Here is a 20702-nt window from a genome sequence, read left to right as displayed (position 1 = left end):
TGCGGCCGGGCCGGTCTCACGTGCTTCTTTAGAGGCTGCTTCCTCAAAATGAGCACGCTCCCCACCCCGCATCCTGAGTGCTGCCTCCCAAAGGCCTGAAAGTTGAACCTGGAAAGCCCAAAGTTCCCAAATCGGCCCCACCCAGTCCTGGTGCTTCCTGTTCACGGCACTTTTCCCAGGCAGGCAGGATTTTCACTGTGGGGTCCGAAGACCACCTGCAGCCAGTCGCCTGAAGGGCTGATTCACAATGCAGATTCCTGGGCACTGTTCCAGACAGAGTCCACCCAGAGGAGGGGGAGCTGCTATTTGCTGTCAGCAACCCTCCAGATGACCCTAACACCCCCCTAAACATAGAGGCAACTCAGAGGGCAAGTCTAGATTTGACCCAGATGCTATGGATTGCCCTTCGAAATATTTATACAAAAAACAAAAAACAGTTCTAACTGAATCGGGAGAGGAAAATGCCCCTAAATTGATTTTTGTAGCACATTTTGTAGTTTATTTGTTTGGTTTTTTGTTTGTTTTTTGAGACGGAGCCTCACCCTGTCACCCAGGCCGGAGTGCAGCGGTGCAATCTCGGTTCACTGCAACCTCCGCCTCCCGGGTTCAAGCAATTCTCCTGCCTCAGCCTCCTGAGTAGCTGGGATTACAGACATTTACCACTACACCCAGCTAATTTTTGTATTTTTAAAGTAGATACGGGGTTTCACCATGTTGGCCAGGCTGGTCACGAACTCCTGATCTCAGGTGATCCACCCGCCTCGGCCTCCCAAAGTGCTGGGATTATAGGCATGAGCCACCGCACCCAACCAACAAATGTTTTTTGAACCCAGTGATGTGCTGCGGGGCTGTGCCCCTACCTGACAGAGGTAGGCAACACCTGGCCAGCTCTATGGGGAGCACAGCAAAACCGAAGGATGGCAATGCCTATCTACCTGGAGAGGAGAGGCATGTGAGCAGGGCTTTGAAGACTAAGTAGGAGTTCACTGGGGACAAAGGAGTTTATAGACCAGTTCCACAGCCTGTTTTCTGAGGAGAAACCTGAAAGTGAAAGAGGGAAAGAGAGCCTGCCCAGCACGGGTCGGGGTAAAGCTGCATCATCCATGTCTCCGGGAGCTGCTGGGGGTGCAGGGAGTTCTTCAGTGGTGAGACCACCTAACAAATCAGTCCCCTTGCTACTTTTGGACTAAGTGCAAGACTAACCCACTGCTTACTAAATTCCACTCCCCAAGCCGGAGCCCTGCAAAGGGTGTCAGCAGAAGCAGAAAGGGTTGTTCGGGGATGTGCCCATCTCTGCACTCAGGCTGCGGTTGCACGGAGACGGGGCGGGAGAGGTGGGGGCCGACAAATGGCCTCTGCCAGGACACAGACACCGGCTCGACAGATAAGGGGCGGCTGGACGGCTTTGGTCTTTTCCATGAAAATGAATCCGTGGAAATCTCCCCCACCCAGCACACACCAGGGGAATTATCTCTGGCTGAGCGAAGGCCGGAGAGCCCACAGAGGTCTCCCATGTGGCCTGTGCACATCTCTTTCCAGCAATAGCACAAAGAAGCGGGCCTGGCTGCTGTCCTTCAAGGAGAACGTTCCACAATATCAGCTGATGTGGTACCAGGAGACCTTGTGTGACCTTGGAGGAAAGACTGTGAGCTCAGCTTCTGACTCTGAACAATGACAAATGAACCAGGCCCAGCCCCTCCTGACCCCGGGGAGCACAGGTGGCTTTGATTTAATAAATGGGGCAGGCACAAAGACAGCCAGAAGGGCCTGACCTCACCCTTGAGGACGTGCTACAGCGGCCCGCAGCGAGGGTCCCTGCCACCCAGCCACGGCCAGAGCACCTGCCACGTGCCAGGCACTATCTGAGTCCTGAGGACCCTGCAGTGTGTCCCACACACGACTCCCCCCGGCACACGAGGTCATGGCCACACAAGGGGATGCTCTGCTCCATGCTGGACTCAGGCCAACGGCCCAGTGAGAACAGAGTTGGCCCCAGCACGGCGCCTCCCACCAGCCCAGCCCCAGAGCGATGACAGCCTCACCGCCACCAAGGCAGGGTGGCGGCAGAAGGCCGAGGCAGGGTTGCCAAGCCCAGAGGGAGGAGCCCATCCAAGTCCCGGATCCGCTGACAGCTCCTGGACGGGCGTTTGCCTCAGGGACACCAGTGACCTGGGAGCTCAGGGTCCCCGGAGAAAGGGTCCCGTGAGCTCTAAGGAGCTGAGATTCAGAGACACTGGTGCCACAGCCAGGCTTCTGCATTGCCCCTCTGGCCAGTTCTGCCCCACAGGAGACCGCCTCCCTTAGGACTCATGATTAAAGAAACCCCCCCACCAAGTGGGATGCTGGCAGGAGGCACAGTGCCGGGGCCAACTCTACTCTCGTTGGGCCGTTGGCGTGTGTCTGGCATGGAGCAGGACATCCTCTTGTGTGGCTGGACCATGTGCAGAACACACTGCAGGCCCCATGGGGGTGGTGGACCTGGGAACGAGGCCCCGAGGGAGTCTCTGAAAGAGCAAAACACCGCCCGCCTCTGCCCCTCAGAGGGGCAAGTTGGTGAGTGAACACACATTGATCTATGGGAGGAACTGGGGGAAAGCCCCATTGCAGGCTGCAGAGCGGGGTACAAAGACGGGTGACCACCAGCGTACACACGACGAAGGAAGCCGCAATCACTGCCGCCTGGAGGCTGCAGAGCGGGGTGCCAAGACGGGTGACCGCCAGCGTACACACGACGAAAGAAGCCGCAATCGCTGCCGCCTGGAGGCTGCAGAGCGGGGTGCCAAGACAGGGGACCGCCAGCGTACACACAACGACAAAGGAAGCAGCAATGGCTGCTGCCTGGGGACGCCAGGCTGTGATTTCTCTTCGACACTCAGATTTCCTCCACGTGGGATATTCTCTGAGCTCAGCCACCTGGTCAGCTGCACATGGGCTGTGGAGGGCAGGAAGCCCGTGATGACCGGGAGGCCAGTGTGCATCCAACACCCTCACAGTCTAAGGGCTATGTGGGAATGGCCCAGGGCTGAGCAAGCAGCTGCCCGGGGACTCCCTAGCTGGCAGGGGGCACAGCGTCCTGTGACCACACCACACCCAGCAGGTGTTCTGTGCACCAGCCTCGAGGCCCCCACCTCCTGCAACTCAGAGGCCCCTCCCTGAGAGTGAAAGCAGCCTGGCCTCTCCTCCCAGCACCGACCAGAACCTCTCCCGGCTCCCACCCACAGTCCTGGGGGCTGGGATTCCATTGGCCTGAATTCGCAGCCCTGGACCCCAGCAGGTGCGCCCCACCCAAGAGCTTCCCGTGTCTCCCGCTGCTGCCAGAAGATGGCCACAGTCTCCATGGCTAAAACAACACAGACAGACTTTGACTCTGGAGGTCAGAGGTCGATGTGGGACTCCAGTCTCCCTGGGCTACGGCGAGGGCGTGGGTGGGCTGGCTGCTCCCGGAGGCTCCAGGGGAGACTCTTCCCCGCATTTCCAGCTTCCGAGGCCCTCGCATCCCTTGGCTCGTGGCCCCTCCTCCTCCATCAGAGCCAGCTGCGTGGCAGCTGCAGTCTCTCTGTGGCTTCATCTGCCTTGCTCTTCCAAGGACTTGAGAGGACAGGGAATCCAGGGTCCTCTCCCTGGAAAGGGAGCCTCAGTCACATCTGCAAAGTCTCTTTTGCCACGTCAGGGCATATGTTTGCAGGGTTCAGGGATCAGGACATGGGTGCCTCTGGGGCCATTATTCGGCCGACCCGTCCTGACGTGCGGACAGTTTCTCCAAGATTGGGACACCCCCAGGAGGCCACCCACGCTGTACCGTGGTGGAAGCCCCACTGTCCTCTCTTCCAGTGTGCTCTTCCGGCCCCTTCAGCCTCAGTCCACCCGTTGGTCACGTTCAGCCCAGGGGTCCCTTCCATCCTGGCAGCCCGGTGAGTGCCTTGGAGTCCTGCAGGACCTTCAGACAGCGGCCCCTTCTCTCAGGTGCAAATGGATCTCATGGGCTGGAAACCACCGTTGTGCTGTCTGGAAGGCCAGGGAGAGGCGTAAGGAATCCCCCCTACAAATGCGCAGCACACAGGAGCAGCCGTCCCCAGGGCAGAGGCCGGAGATGGCAGGAGAGAAGAGCTGTCCCCATCCCTGGGGTCCCTGCTTCGGGCCCTGGCCACCAGATTCTTTCTCAGGAGCCCAGAAAAACCCATGGGGGCTGAGACTGGTGGGGAACGGCTGCTCTCCCCGGGCCTCACCTTAGCTCCGTGCTGCGCCTGGGGGCAGGAGGCCCGGGTCCACAGGGAGGAAGGCTCCACCCACGGCTGCTGCGGCAGGTGGCATGGCTGTCCAGTCACCCGGGCCCGGGTGGGTCGTGGTGCTGCTGGTGCATGGATGCCTGAGCAGCCTGGACTGTGCCCAAGGAGCTGGTGGTTCCAGGATTACAGGCAGCAAGGAGGGGTGCACAGCCAGGGCGAGCAGGCCGGCCCTGCGCCAGGCGCCGTGTGGAGGGAGGCTGCTGTTCCTGTTCTCAAGTCCAGAAAACACAAAGCGGCTCAATCTCCCAACGCGGGACTGCAAGGCCGGCTGGGAAAATTCCAGCTTCTCGGCTGCTTCCCAGAGGCCAGACCGCTGGGTCCTGGTCTGAAGGCCCCGTCAGGACACTCACCACTCATCACTCCACGTCTGCCACCCACTGCCCTCATGGCCTCGGGTGGCTCTGGCAGCGGGGGGAGCCCGTCTGTCTCCCAAGCATCCTTCTGCAGAGCAGTTGCCCAGCACTGGGGGCTGGGGCAGCACCCTAAGCCTGCAGTGAGGGGGCAAGAGGTCCCCTGGGATCGGGAGTGAGGAGAACGTGAAAGCCCAGCCAGGACCCAACACCCGGCTCTGGTCTTCACTGGGCCCCTGGGGAGCCGGAGAGGGAAGCTCTTGCCAGAAGCAATTAGAAGACATTTGGAAGACCAGATCTGGCAGCAGAGCCGCTGCCCTGGGCCCATCGCAGGCGCCTCTGCACCAACAGCGGCAAACCCAACAGGGCAGCTCGGCCTGGTGAACAGCGGCCAAGCACGAGGCTCGCGGGGGCTGGATGGCAAAGCTAGTGCTGTGGGATTCCAATGCATGAGTTTGAGAAAGGCATCCGGGATTTGCCACCAATAGCCCAGTGGGAGGGGACGTGGGGGGAGCAGAGACAGCACGAGGGGCTGTGGTGGTGTGGCTGAGCCCCAGGTGGCATGCATTCATTATGTGTGTGTGTTTGAAGTGCTCCAAAATAATTGCTTTCAAAATGCTAGTTGGTTGACTGCAAAGCTATTTCCTTGAACATGACGCATCACCCTTCCCTGGGACTTAAGGTCACTTCAGGTTTAAAGATTTCTTTTTTTTTTTAACCGTTAAATAGGCAACAATGGGCCAGGTGCAGTGGATCATGCCTGTTTGGGAAGCCGAGGTGGGCGGATCACTTGAGGTCAGGAGTTCGAGACCAGCCTGGCCAACATGGTGAAACCCTGTCTCTACTAAAAATACAAGAATTAGCTGGATGTGACGGTGGGAGCCTATAATCCCAGCTACTCAGGAGGCTGAGGCATGAGAATTGCATGAGCCTGGGACGTGGAGGTTGCAGTGAGCCGAGATCACACCACTGCACTCCAGCCGGGGCAAAGAGCGAGACTCCGTCTCAAAAAAAAAAGGCAAAAACAAGGCGCATAACTTCCCAAGATAAGAGACTCTAGAATATGGACATGTCTAGAAAACAAGGTGAAAACAGCTACAAAGCCCAACATGTTGAACTTCTAACTTCACTCTCTGAGGCTGAAAAGCAAGGGTAGAGCTTCACCTTCTCCTTAGAGTTCAGGATTTCGCTGGGCCACACGGGTGATGACAGAAAGAACAAATGTCTTAAAGAGGCTTTGGAATCAAAGGCAAAAAATTAACCTAAAACATTTCAAATGCAGCACGCACTGTGACTATGACCTCATCTGTCCTTGAAAATAGAAATAGAAAAATGTGCCTCAAAGAGCAAGAAAAATCTTTAAATGTCACGTGTCACGGGCTGGGGTGGCGGGAGGGACGTGATGTCCTCTGTCCTCTCCACCAGGGCAGAGGCAGCCGGCGTTAATCACACCGGCCGCTTATCTCCACGCTGCCTCCTGATAGGACGTGAGACAGCTGCGCTGACGCCAGGCAGAGTCCGATTTTATTCTGGTTACGGCATCTCGTGGCCAACACTGTACATGGTTCTTGAAGTTAGGCATGTCCCGATCAACAAACAGATGCAGTAGTGCCTGGCAGCTCTGCGGGGACCAGAGAGATGACCCCGCCCTCCCCAGCACACCTTTGGCCTTGCTGTGGCCTCTGTCCTGCCAGCTGCTCACTGCCATCGGCTGGACCAAGCCTCTGCTCTGCTCCAGGATGGCCTGGATGTACCTCCTCCATCCCCTCCGCTGGGGTGTGAGACCACTTCCCACTCCTGTCTCCCCAGCAGGAGGGTTCTGCCTCTGACCCTGTGCCGTTTCCCCTGCGCCTGGCATGTGGCAGGCCCTCGTAAACACTGGCGATGGGCGGGAGGAAGGGCGCATGGGAGGCCCAGAGCCAGGGGTTCTTGGTGGCCTTGAGAAGAGGAAGGCAGCGAACACAGGGAAATAGCGGCGGGTCCTTGGTCTGGCGCTGCTGGCTGCCAGCCAGGCAGACAAGTGAAGATGCAGGAGACACAGAGCTGGTGCATGGCCTGGGCCGCCACAGGGAGGGTGCAGGCGGGAGCCACTCGGAGGACACAGCCAGCTGGGACAGCTCCCCTCAGGGAGGACGTGGGTGGGGACCGCTCAGAGGACACATCCAGCTGGGACAGCTCCCCCCAGGCTGTGGCTTGTTCACGGCGTTCCCTTAATTAGAGCAAACGTGTGTGATGTTTCTGACAAGCTGTCATCATTTAACAGCAAGAGACAGACGTCAGACACGAAGGCAGTATTTTCACCACGTCTGACACGTGTCAGCCCTGGGCCTGGGCCACCTCCTGGCTTTTTTCTCCCACTGCGGGGAGACGCATGGCCGTGGGCCATGCGTGGCGGGGAGCAGAGGCCCACGGGTGGGGGTGATCCCCACTTCCAGTTCCAGGCTGGTGGTTGCATCTTAGGGGGAAGGAGTTGGAGGGCATCTGTGTCCCACCAGCAACATGGAACACGACCTTGGCGCTCCACCCCGCTCTGGGCAGTGCCTCCTTAAGGCTGGAGACGGCCGTGAGTGCGTTAAGCACATTAACCTATTCCATCTTCATGGTGTCATACAGGTTGGAACTGCTAAAATCTCCACTGACACAGGGGGAAACTGAGGCACAAAACAATCAAGCACTTGCCCCGATCCCATGACTGAAGAAGCCCCAGGTGGGCGTCCTGTGGGCGGGCTGCTGCGCCCCCACCCCCCAGGGCTTCTCCAGGTGAGGATTTGGTGAGTGCTCACCAGGTGTTGGTGAAGTGCCTGGGGCTCTGTCTCAGGCTGTCTCCTCCCATCCCAATCACAGGCCGGTAAGGTGGGGATTCCCACCCCCAGTTTTCAGGCAGAGAAACTGAGATCTCTGCTTGCCTTTATTCCTGAGACTCTGACTCTGCCGCAGGGGCGCTCCCTGAGGGGCCCTGTGCGGGGAGGGTAACAATGCCATTCGTCCCACCCTCATGGGCCATGCTGGTCACAGGCTGCAGGTCCAGGTGAGGCTGGGGATTAAAGCTAGCACACAGGTGTGACCCACATCAGGGACCCTCGGGTGGGATCCTAGTAACGCAGCTACCGCCGGCTGACTCCCCACAGTTGTGAGCTGCTGAGCCTCCCCAAGCCTCAGTTTCCTCCTCTGTAAAATGGGGTGGTGACAACGTGTGCTTTGTAGACCGGGCAATAGAGTTCGACCCCCAGGGCCACACCTGGCACATCACACGTGCTCGGTAAACAGAAGGAGTTTTTCCAGCTCCTGAGACTTGAGGCTCACGCTGAGCTCTGTGCTATTGATCAGGACCCGCTCAGTCCTGAGGCTGGAGTGCAGTGCTTGAGGCTCACACTGGGCTCTGCACTGTTGATAAGGACCCACTTAGGCATCCCTCTGGGCTTCTCAAAGGGCTTCCTATCTATTTCCACCTTCGAGCCTCAGGGTAACGCTCGGAGGATTCTGGCCTGCCAACATCATCTGCCCAGCCTGGATGGCAGGGCCAGGGCCAGGGTCAGGGGGCAAAAAGGTTTCAGATCCACTTTTCACAGCATATGAAGTTCCTTGGGGCTCTGAGCCTCTTGGCCAGGCTCAATCCCAGCTTCCGGCCCGTGGGATGAAGAGCAATCTCCGCTCTGACCCTTGTCACAATTCTCAGGGTCTCCAAAACACCCTCTCATTTCACTCTTCATTTCTAGTCCTGAAAACTTTCCCAGTCTTTCTTACAAGCTTGTCTATGAATTTAAAATGTTACATGTTATATTTCCCCCAGCATGTCTATGTGTTTACAGTGTGAGAGGGTCCCCCCGTCAGCACAGCCTAGCGTTTCACCGGAGGCCTCCCTCTAGCATTTTCCAGGCAGCCAAATGGTGAATAGCCATGCTTATGCTGCTTATTTCTTTTTCTTGTCTTATTCCTTTGGCAGATACAACATGGAAAAGCAGCAGCAAGACCGACACCCTTGTTTTGCTACTGACTTTAGTGGAAATGCTTTAAATGTGTTTCCGTTAGGAATACTATCCTATGCAAGTTTACGAAGTTAAGAAGGCTGCTTTTTATTTCTAGTTTACTGAAATCAGGAAGAGGTGACTTTGGTCACATGGCATTTTGAATGGATTTAGAGGTTAATCTGGTGATGGTTTGTTACGTTCCTTTGCAGAGCCAACCTTGCATGACTGCAAATGTCCCTTTTACTTAGACACTGCCACATAACGTTTACTAATATTGTGTCTAGCTGCAGATTCCTTTTAAAAAGATTACTTTTCTACTATTCAATCAGGCTTATGTAGAAGGAAGATGAAAATTAGGGGGTTTATGTGTTGTTATTCCAAGAGGTAAGGAAGCTGGGGCTATGACTGTGTAATCATCCCATGACAACCCGCTGGACACTCCCAGGCAGGCACATTCCCTGCCAAGACTTTGGTGTGGCATTTGGGAAAGTGGGGTGAGGGCAGGGGAGGGGCCAATCCCAGCGCTAGGACATGGTTTAAACAGGATTGTGATTAGAAGACAAACAACAGTGAACTCTTGCCAGTGAGTAATGATTCGCCAAGTACTACAAAATTATGGCCAAGTGTGGAATAGTAAAGTCCCTGCTCTTGGATGCCAAAAGAGTCCATGGAACATTTTAGGATGGTTGATAGTTTCAACACACCTTGATAGTTTGTGTGCGTGATTCCAAGGTTCTGCTGTCCAATGTCACAGACACTGAGCAAGATGGGCACTCCCTTGGACCAGGAGTGGTGTTGATGAAAACAAGGAATGCTCTGTGACGGAGACCATGCCAGCTCCTCTCCAGGCTCTGCTGTTGCCTTAACCCAGCTCTATGGTCTTGGGTAAGACAGCGCCCCTAGAGCTTTCCAACCTCGTCTTGTTCTTCCCACCCTCTGTCTCCCTGGGCTAGCCATGGTCTCCCAGCCAAATCTGCAAACCCAGGGCTCTGCACCTCACATTGCTCCCTGAGCCTTGAACATGCCTCGTATCAAACATCTTTCTCCTCCTCAGTTGTAAAGAAGTTCTTCCTCTAAAGACTACAATAACTCCCTGGCTGTGTTTCCCTTGCCTCTTGCAATGAGCTACCATGGCTCATAGCGTAGTTATATACACACAGTTACATGCACACATAGTGGTATGCATACAGAGCTGTGCACACCCCATGGTGGTATGCACGCATAGCTGTATTCATGCACAGATGTATGTATGTGTAGCTGTACACATGCATGGTGGTATGCACACATAGCTGACACATGTGGTTGCATGCATGTGTGGAGGTATGCACACATGGTCATATGTGCACATAGCCATATACATGCATGATTTCATGCATGCATAGCTGCACACACACAGTTGCATGTGCATATAGCTGTCACACTTTTGGTTGTATGCACACATGACTATATGTACACATGGTGGTATGCACACATGACTGTTTACAGCTATACATGGCTATATGCATGCATAGCTGTACACAGGCATGGTTGTATGTATGCATAGCTGTATGCACACATGGTCTACACACATATGGTTTTACATACCTATGGCTCCATGCGTGTGTGGTGGTATACATGCATAGCTGTGTGCACACATGGTCTACACACACATGGTTTTACACACATACGGCTCTATGCGTGTGTGGTGGTATACATGCATAGCTGTGTGCACACATGGTCTACACACACATGGTTTTACACACATACGGCTCTATGCGTGTGGTGGTATACATGCATAGCTGTGTGCACACATGGTCTACACATACATGGTTTTACACACATACGGCTCTATGCGTGTGGTGGTATACATGCATAGCTGTGTGCACGTGTATTTGTATGCTCACATAGCCGTATGCACATATGGTTGTATGCACGCATGGCTATCTGCACACACAGCTGAACGTGCACATGACTGTATGCATGCATAGTTACATACATGCATGTCTGCCCAAGGATGCTGAAATCTTTGAGTGTGGAGGACAGAACTTACCTTTGCATCCTCCCCCCCGGTGGCCAGGCTCAGTACAAAGCCCTCCACAGTCATCACTCAGGTACAGACTGCACCAACCCAAGCACTCACCCAGTGCCCTGCTCTGTACTGGGCACGCTCAGTATGTGAGAATCATCTAATCTTCCCCACAAGGAAGGCAGAGCTGGCAGGACGGCAACTGGGGACAGACTCGTAATAGGCACGAGGAGATCTCTGGATGAGATGAGCCATCAGATGTCCGTCGTTCAGGCTCCAGGCCTCCTCTTTGACTAATTAGCAAAATGTCAACTGGTCTCCATGGGCAGGGCCCACGCTGCATCTGCTAGCTAGGTTTATTTGTGAAGGACACACAATACGGCAGGTGCTGCCGAGCAGGAGCGCACAACTCATTCATCTAAATGTTCAACCCAGCCTGGGGCTACGAACAGCCAGAAATAGACCCTGCTGCCGCCATCTGGACCCAGCCTCCTGGCCAAGCTGGAGACGGCTGCGGCACGCCATCCTCAAAGCTCCGAACAGCTGCATGCCTTGAACGTGCCTCTGCTTTATCCCAGCAATCTGAGTTTACAAAATGAGAATCACAGTAGTGAGAAGGATATCTGTGCCTGTAGGGTGGGCTGGATGGGATGAGGAGGAGGAGAGCAGGAGCCAGGCTAGAAGACAACACCAGAGGTGGCTCTACTCCTCGCAGCCTCCCCAGCGCAGAGGAACCTGACTTAACAGCAGTGGTTTGCATTTCATAACGCCTCTGGCACTGCTGTCCAGCTGCACTTTCTTAGGTCCAGGGACTAGGACGTGGATGACTGGGTGACCTTTGTCCAGCTGAACACATAGAATAAAACACGGCCGGCCGGGCGCAGTGGCTCACACCTGCAATCCCAGCACTTTGGGAGGCCGAGGTGGGTGGATCACAAGGTCAGGAGATCAAGACCGTCCTGGCTAACACGGTGAAACCCCATCTGTACTAAAATATACAAAAAATTAGCCGGGTGTGGTGGCGGGCACCTGTAGTCCCAGCTACTTGGGAGGCTGAGGCAGCAGAATGGTGTGAACCCGGGGGCAGAGCTTGCAGTGAGCCGAGATCGTGCCACTGCACTCTAGCCTGGGTGACAGAGCGAGACTCCGTCAAAAAAAAAAAAAAAAAAAAAGAATAAAACACGGCCAGCTTCACAGTGAGATCCCTGAAGACAGATCTGTGCCTGTGGATCACAGGTCCCAGCGCCAAGCCAGGGTTGCTGAGGAACCGAATGCCCAGGAATGAGGGGCCCCGGGTGTGGGTGCTCCCCCCGGTGTGAGTGCTCCCCTGGGCATTGGTGCTCCTCACCAACAGCTAACGTGCGCGGCCTTCCTCTGCACCAGTCAAGGTGACACGAACACCCCAAGTTTTCACCCCTCAGGCACCCATGAGACGGCCCCTGCCCGGGAAGCAACCTCGGGCTGGCACTGTTGGCCCAGACTGACCCTGGCCAACCCCGTCCCTCTGGAGTCAGCCCCATCTGGCGGCATCACTGACAACAGAGTCAACCAGCCCCAAATTCTCCCCAACAGATGACTTCTTAGTGAGCCTGGAATTCCAAACACTGAGCAGCAGAACAAAGCAGACGACAAATGATGTGTGCCAGAGAGGATTCCTCAGGGGAGACTGGGCTCGGCCAAGAGGCCTTATGAGATAAAGGAGGGGAGAAATGAGGACACTAAAGATTTACGGAGATGATTCCTCTGTAGCCCTGCCCCACGGAATGCTCGGGTCCCCAGGCCAATAGCCTTCCATTCCAGACACCAGCAGGGAGTGCCTATTCTTCCCAGGTGGTCAGGAGCCCCTGCTGCCCGAGGCCTCACGCTGGCTGTATGGGCGAGGCACGCACATGGAGGTGGACTGATCCCAGTCCAGGAGCTGCCTGCAGGGAGGAGCAGCCTAGGGACTTTCTTTTGGAAGAAGATGAAAACTCTGATGAAATGAATCAGTCAACAGAGAGAAAAATGGCAGTGGGTATACAGCAAGGAGTCAATATCCTCCATATAGAAAGAGCTCTTATAAATCAATAAGAAAAGACAAATCCATTTAAAATTTTAAAATAATATACACTGGCAATCAGCCAAAGAAAAAATGCAAACAGCTGTCAATCCTAACTCACAATCAATGACAGCTGCTTGCTTGAGGCACAGGCCACCCGCCAGGTGGCAGGGATTTACAAGCATGGCAACGCCCTGCTGTCAGGGTGAGAGGGGCAGGCACACCCACACGGGATCGGCAAATGGAAATGGATGCCTGCTTTTTAGGAGCTACTTGTACATCGGCCTGGATTTTAAATGTGCTTATTCTTGATTCTGTAATTCCACTTCCAGGAATTTATTCTAAATAATTAATAGATGCATATGCAAAGATGGATAAGTGAAGACATGCATTGCAACATGGTTCGTTGCAGAAAATAACTACACGGAATGATCTAGACCCATGCATAAGGGGTTTGTGAAATGGATGGTGGTGCATCCACGTAGACCTCTGTCCTCCTCACCGTGTCCCCAGCTCCCACCACATGGTTCCAGCACACAGCACATGGTTTGTAAACATTTGCCCAAAGAGTGAGTACAACAGTACACCGTGCAGCCGCGAAAAGGAATAAAGCAGTGTGTCCCGACGTGGAAGGATGGCCACAAAATACCACTGGCTGGAAAAAGTGGCTATAAAGCTAAATGCGAAGGGCAGCCCATTTAGATAACAATACATTCAGGAAGATGATACTCTAAACCTAATGACTGGGATCACTATGATGATTCCATTCATTCATTCATTCATTTGTTCATTCATTCATTTATTGATTCATTCATTTATTCATTCATTCATTTATTCATTCATTCATTTATTGAGATGGAGCCTTGCTCTGTCGCCCAGGCTGGAGTGCGGTGGCGTGATCTCAGTTCACTGCAACCTCCACGTCCTGGGGGGTTCGAGTGATTCTCCTGCCTCAGCCTCTCGAGTAGCTGGCATGACAGGTGCCTGCCACCATGCTCAGCTAATTTTTTGTATTTTTAGTAGAGATGGGGTTTCACTTTGTTGGCCAGGCTGGTCTCAAACTCCTGACTTCAGGTGATCCACTCGCCTTGGCCTCTCACAGTGCTGGGATTACAGGCATGAGCCACCGTGCCTGGCTGATGTTTCCATTTTTATGCATAATGTACAGTCAGAAAGCCAGGTCAAGGTATTTCCAATATTCAAAACACAAGAATTATATAACTTTAATATCCTATGAATGTTAAGTTAGTTAATTAATTTAATAATTATTTAATTTTATTTCTATTTATTTTATTTAGTTCTAATTTATTATTTTATTAATTTATTTATTAATTTATTGAGTTATTAAAATTATTGAATAATTTGTTGCTTGAATGGTTGAATTAATTTATTGTTTAAATCTGTTGGTTTTATTTACTTTTAATAATAAATGTAATACACAAATTATTAAATTAAATCTTCCTGTGAGAATCTGCGTCTGGCCTGGACTCAGAGCCCCGGGCGGGGTCTGTCATTCCCACTGTCTGTGTGAGCTGCAGTTTCCTCAGCCATTCCCTGACAGGCCCCAGGGGCTGCTTGACAGGGAGGGCTGAAAAGCAAAGATGTAATCCTGTATGCAAAAGACGTTCTCCAGCTGCCAAGCGCTGGGAACATGCAGGATCGCCAGCAGTAATGATTTGACCACAGGAATCATCAGAAGTAACCCTGTATTCTTAGGCTATCAGAAACAATACCAAGGACGAGGGCGGAAGGAGCCCTGGCAGGGCCCCGTCTCAGTGCCCGCCTTCCGCGTGAGGTGCTGTGGCCAGTGCGCTGAAATAATGCCAAGGACGAGGGCGGAAGGAGCCCTGGCAGGGCCCGTCTCAGTGCCCGCCTTCCGCGTGAGGTGCTGTGGCTGGTGCGCTGCAGCACAGCTGGTGGGTGATGCTGATCGCAGGCTGCACTCTGCCTCAAAACCAAGCTACACAAGCAGGGCGGCCCCCCGGCACCCACCTCAGTGTGTGGTGACCCTCCCATGGGAGCTGCCCACGGGTCTCCTTGCACCCCTCCCAGCGTGCCCACCGCTCCTGTGCCTACCTGGAGTGGCATGCCTTGGCTCTGTGAGCCCTTCACCTGTGGCAGTCAGCTTGGGGGTCCACAGTGCTGCCCAAGGCAGCTGCTCTGTGCAGGACCCTCAGCTGACCTGTTTATGTCCAAATTCGCTTCACCCTCCTGTAATTGATGCTTCACCTCTGACTTCACTAAAGAGGAAGTGTGGGCTGACACGGCGGACGGCCACTGCCCCAGGACACTCAGCCACATGCACGGCCACCAGGCCCAGGACAGCCGCACTTAGGTCTCCGTTTAGTTTGAAAACTTGAATCCGCTCTCGTAAGATGAAAGTTTGTCACCACTGAGAGCACAGGAAAGAATGTGACATGGATTATTTAAACAATTCTGAAAATGTTTTGCTGATGGTAGCAGAGCTGGGGCCAGCGTGTGTCTCCAAGACCCCAGGTTGTGTGAGTTCAGATGAGTTTGTGACATTGGACGGCCACGTCTTATTGGGAAAGACTCAGTCTCTCAAGCCACATGGAGTTGGAGAGATGGGGCCAGTCCCAGATCCAAGCCCCGCCCCCCGACTACGCGGCATGCCCTGGGTGGGCTGAGCACCCAGGAGGGAGCGATGGGGACGATGGAGCTGCAGCCTCTCTTCTGGGCAGCCAGTCGCCACGGGAAGCCAAAGGCCAGGGCATGGGGAGGAAAGAGAGAGCGTCGGTCCCCGAGCACCTAATGACTGGGATCACTTCCTGGGTGCAGGAAGGTGGGGGGTCAGGGGCCGAAAGCAACCTCCCCTTCCTGGGCAGGGGTGGGGACTGGTGCTGTGGCATGACCCCGAGTGCAGCCTGAGCCAGCTGAAGTCATCAGTACGGCCAGGGCCACAGACGGCGACGTCCAACACATGGGGAGGAGAGCGTCCATGAAGCATCAGAACTCCAGGCCGTAATTCAAAGCAGATGGAGAGGCCAGGAGTGCCATCCCACCACTGCCCAGCTTCCCACGGGCGGAGCACCGCTGCCCTGTCCTCAGCAGCCCCGGAGATGCGCCGGCCGGGCAGGAGTCATTAGGAGCTGGCAAGGCAGCATCCCACCCACAGCAGGCAGGTGGGTGCGGGCCGCTGGGGGCCCCAAGCCACCCACCAGAGGGGAATTCCCCACAGGAGGTCACAGAGCTGATCCCAAAGCCCAGCCGTGTCCCAGGGAAGCATCTAGGCAACAGCCAAACCCGTCCCTGACCCCACCCCTGGAAAGAGTGTCCACCAAAGACATGCAGTGGATGCCGTGCGGCCAGGTCAGCTCCTGCCTTCTGTGAGCGGCCCCTGCACCGGCACGTGGGGTCCAGGATCGCCTCAGCCTGCCTCGCCTCGCCAGCTCTGTGAAGTTAACAGGACACCCAAGCCCGAGGGGCATTCGGTGTTTTTTTCAGAACTGGGGAGAGATAAGACCTTCTCTGCCTATGAGAAGCCTGGGGAAGGGGTGGTTTAGGAGAAGTCCTGGGCCCCTGGGAGGGGAACGCTGAGAGGTTCTAACAGGCCCCTGGGAGGGGAACGCCGAGCGATCCTAACAGCCATCCCATCTGCATCCAGACAGGGGTCATGAGGGCTTAGGCGACACGTCAGGCTTTGTTTTGTTTTGCCTTCTTTTGTTTTGTTTTTCATTTTTTTCAACAGTCTCTGGCTGAGAAAAGCAGTCCCTTTTGAAATTTATTCAACGGGGTGTGATTCTGCGCGTTATTCAACATGGAATGGCCCAGACAGCCAGTTCTGCCGCACGTTTGTTTTGAAAATGCCAGTTGGTTCCAAAGCAATTGATTTGTAGGAGACGATCTGAACACAGTGCAAATTTGTTTTTGCCTTTGTTCAATTTCACCAGAAATGCCAGGCAAATGCCGCTGCTGCCCGCTGTGGAACCGAGCCACGTAGGAACAGGAGAAGCACACGCCCCTCGCACCCCCTGCCCCTGGCTGCTCGGGCACCTTGTCCTCATCAGGGCACGACATCCGCCTGTCTCTGCCGACACCCCACGGCCACTTCATACCCACCCTCCGCCGGGCCTTCCCACGTGCCCGCCATCCCAGGCAGTGTCACTTCCCAGCGCCGGTGCTGTGTCGAGACCAGCCTAGGCAACATCTGCATTGCCGTCTTTGTGTGTCTGAACCACTGAATGTGTGGGAGGCTATGCTGCCGTTTTTATTAGGTGCTTCTCCCTTTTTTTTTTTTTTTTTTTTTTTTTTTGAGACAGAGTTTCACTCTTATGGCATAGGCTGGAGTGCAATGGCACAATTTCGGCTCACTGCAAGCTCCGCCTCCCGGGTTCAAGTGATTCTCCTACCTCAGCCTCCCCAGTAGCTAGGACTACAGAGGCCTGCCACCACGCCCGGCTAATTTTTGTATTGTTAGTAGAGACAGGGTTTCACCATATTGGCCAGGCTGGTCTCGAACTCCTGACCTCAGGTGATCCACCCACCTTGGCCTCCACTCCCTTTATAACCTGGTGCTGGTGAAGTCCTTGAGTGCTGCACCCTTGGCTTCCCTTCCCCACACGCCCTGTGGTTTTTAACTGTGCCGCTCTGCCCGCGTGGTGGTTTCCAGGAAAGCAGATGTCACATTTCGGCAGAACCGACTATGCCTGCTGTGTCCGGCGTGTGGTTTGTCCAGAGCATACAGCGAGACCTCTCTGAAGACCCCCAGATGGCCTCGACCCCGGCTTTTGAGGGAGGGCTGGACAGCTCCGCCTCCCACTTCCCACGCACGCACCCCAATGCTGCAAGCTGGCATCTGGGAGGCTTGGCGTCCGGGTTAGAGACAAACAGCGCCCGAAGGTAACGGTCCTCGAGCCCGACTCCGTTGACCCCCGCATTCGGTTTAGTCCTCTTAATGCAGATCTAGAAATGTTTTTCACTGAAGAGAAAGCTACAGAAACCGCTCCCACTGCAGGACCAGGATTTGATCACAAGCAACAAAAGCTGAGTCTGAAACTGGTAACTCTTCCAAACCAAAGACCAAAGCATGCCAGGATTCCCTCAGAGGGGCTTCGGTGGCTGGTGCGGCAATAGCTTCCTTTTTCTTTTTTTCTTTTTTAGACAGAGTCTCGCTCTGTTGCCCAGGCTGCTGAAGTGCAATGGCGCGATCATGGCTCATTGCAGCCTTGATCTGGACTCAAGTGATCCTCCCACTTCAACCCTCCTGAGTAGCTGAGACTGCAGGCGTGCGCCACCACACCTGGCCAGTTTTTTGCATTCTTAGTAGGGATGGGGTCTCCCATGTTGCCTAGGCTGATCTCAAAATCTTGGGCTCAAGCAACCCTGCTGCCTCAGCCTCCCAAAGTGCTGGGATTATAGGCATGAGCCACCACACCCAGGCAGCTTCCATTTAGCAAAAATATATTTAACAAGAATAACCTATTGAAAATACATTTAACAAATAACTTATTGAATTCCAAGCACTGTGTTGAAAGAGGGCAGGACTCCAGATAAAGAAACAGATATTTGCATAAATCAATGCTGTGCAACGTAGAGCTTGTCGCAATAAAAAACTGTATGTGCAAAGTACAGAAGCAGAGGATGATGAGTTCTGTCTTCACAGCTCACAGATTCCAAGTAAGAACAGAGGCAGTGGCAAGATTCACTGAGGGCCTGCTGCCCACCAGACCCCGCCGAGAGCCTGCCGTGATGGCTTACCAGAGGCCGAGACAACCCCAAGGCTAACCCCACTTGAAGATGAGGAGTCTGAGGCTCACGTTAATTTGGTACCTTGCAAGGCGCAGAGGCAGAGCTGGGGAACTCATCTCTCTGACCTAGAGCTCATGGGGATGAGCTCCAGTTGGAATGAATGAGTCAGGTACTTTTTGATAGTCGGGGTTTAACGTTTTATCACTGTATTACCGAGTGTTTATCTTAACTCATTTTACATACTCTTCTCCACTTAATGCTGTATCTATAAGCACAGTACCATCATTCAGAGGAAACGTGTGTATTTCACACCTTCGTAGCGTGGTGCCGTTTCCAGTCATTGAAGGTTCTCTCCATTCTTGGTCATTCCTGTGAGCCAGGAGCTTTCTCAGCAGGGGCAGATGCTGGCGAGGGGAGTGCCTGCCCTGCGCTCTGCTCTGCCCACCTGCCTGCCCGCCAGATCCTCCCAGCCCAGGTGAGCAGAGCCCCCGGGATGCTCTGTCTGGACTGTCCCAGGAAGCTTAGCAGAGGCCTGGAGGGGCTGGTAGGGCCCCAGCTCTTGCCCAGCCAGCTTGGGGAACCCATAGCCTAGAGGGGTTTACGCGACCAGTGCGTCATGGGGAGCAGGCTCAGGGGCAAAGGGAGACCTGGGTCTGGAGGAGAAGCCCCTGCCTCTGCTGGAGGGGGTCTCTTGTCTGAGCTGTGGGCTTTCACACCCACAAAGGGAGTGCCCACACCTTTGCTTAGGAGTTCAGGTCCTTTCAGGTGGAGAAACCTCTAAGCAATGTGCGAAGTGTTCTGAACCACAATGGCGCCACTTCATGGAGGATTGATTGTATTTGAGGGTAGGAGGGTGAGAACAGCAAAAAATAATAATAATAATTCAACCAGTTGGTTATTAATGAACATCATTTTCATGTTTTTAAAAGTATATCATGGAATTCAATGTAAAACTTCAAGAGATGCCATCCTTGGAGAGGGCCGCACCAGCCTGTGCCCCAAGTTACCCAGGGGCACCCCCTACTTCTCCTGACGGCCCCCTGAGAAAGGCCTGCATTCGGGGCGATGTGGCCTTCAGGGGCTCAACCTTTGGCCTCGAGAGGGGCCACCCATCCTCAGCAGCTCTGGCATCTGTGCTGATGTCGTCTCGCCGTCTGGGTCACCCAACAGCTGCCATCCTCTGCCCTTCTCCCAGAGCCCAGGGAATAAAGGTCTCACTCCCACAGAACTCACACAAACCAGAGGCCAGTGGGCTGAGACCTAAATGGGTGCACAGCCCCTCCTGTGCAGAACCCTTGGCCTACACTCACTGCCGTGGCCACTGGCACAGGCAAGCCTCGTGCCTATGTGTCCCGGAGCTTGGTTCTGGGGAGGCGCTTTGGGAATAAACTCTGATCTTCAGTGTTGGGCTGCTCCTGTAAAGTCTCCCTTATTCTGAGGTGAGGAAATAGCAAAACCCTCTGGAAATGTGGAGTAGGTGTTGCTTCAAGAAACAGAGTTTTCCTTCTAAACACAGTTCTTGTTGTCACCAAATCCAACCTTCTTCATCTCAAATACAGAATTCAGATGGAAAGGAGGCCACCCCACCCTCAGCCCAGTGCTCAACTCACACAGCGGCTCCCAAGGTAGAGGGGAGACAGGGCATCCCCAGGCCCTCCCTGCCGCCTCTAGCACTGGTGGGGCTCATCACACCAGCCTTTCCACTCTCAACAAATGATTTCGCCGTATCTGAATACCACCCTCCTCCTCCCGCCCCGGAATGCTGTTCACTTCTTATCTTTCTTTAAACAGATTTGCTCATAAGCTGCAATGCACGTATTGAGAAATCAACCTTGATATTGCTACTGTGAAAGAAAAATCAGAATCGACCAACCAAATAGAAAGTCACCATAAAAACGAAAGCAATGAAATCAAGGTGATAATATTCTATTCTAGCGAGATCCTGGAAGCCAGATGGATTCGTTGCTGAATTCTATTAGACATTTAAGGAAGAGAATGATGTCAAACTCATACAAACTTCTTCAGAAAGTGAAGGAGGAGGGACTGTTTTCTCATCTCTGTTATGAGGCCTGTGACATGGACAACACTGGAAGGAACCTGCAGGCGAAAGCAGAGCAAGGCCCTCGTGAGCACGGCAACATTCTTCAACGAAAATGAGCAAATCCATCCCAGAAAACATGAAAATGGGCTGGGCACGGTGGCTGACGCCTATAATCCCAGCACTTTGGGAGGCCAAGGTGGGCGGATCACCTGAGGTCAGGAGTTCGGGACCAAACTGGCCAACATGGTGAAACCCTGTCTCTACTAAAAATACAAATTTTAGCTGGGCATGGTGGTGCTCGGGAG

Source organism: Chlorocebus sabaeus, chromosome 5 (assembly GCF_047675955.1).
Source record: "Chlorocebus sabaeus isolate Y175 chromosome 5, mChlSab1.0.hap1, whole genome shotgun sequence".
NCBI lineage: Eukaryota > Metazoa > Chordata > Mammalia > Primates > Cercopithecidae > Chlorocebus > Chlorocebus sabaeus.
Note: the sequence above shows the minus strand (reverse complement) of the source record.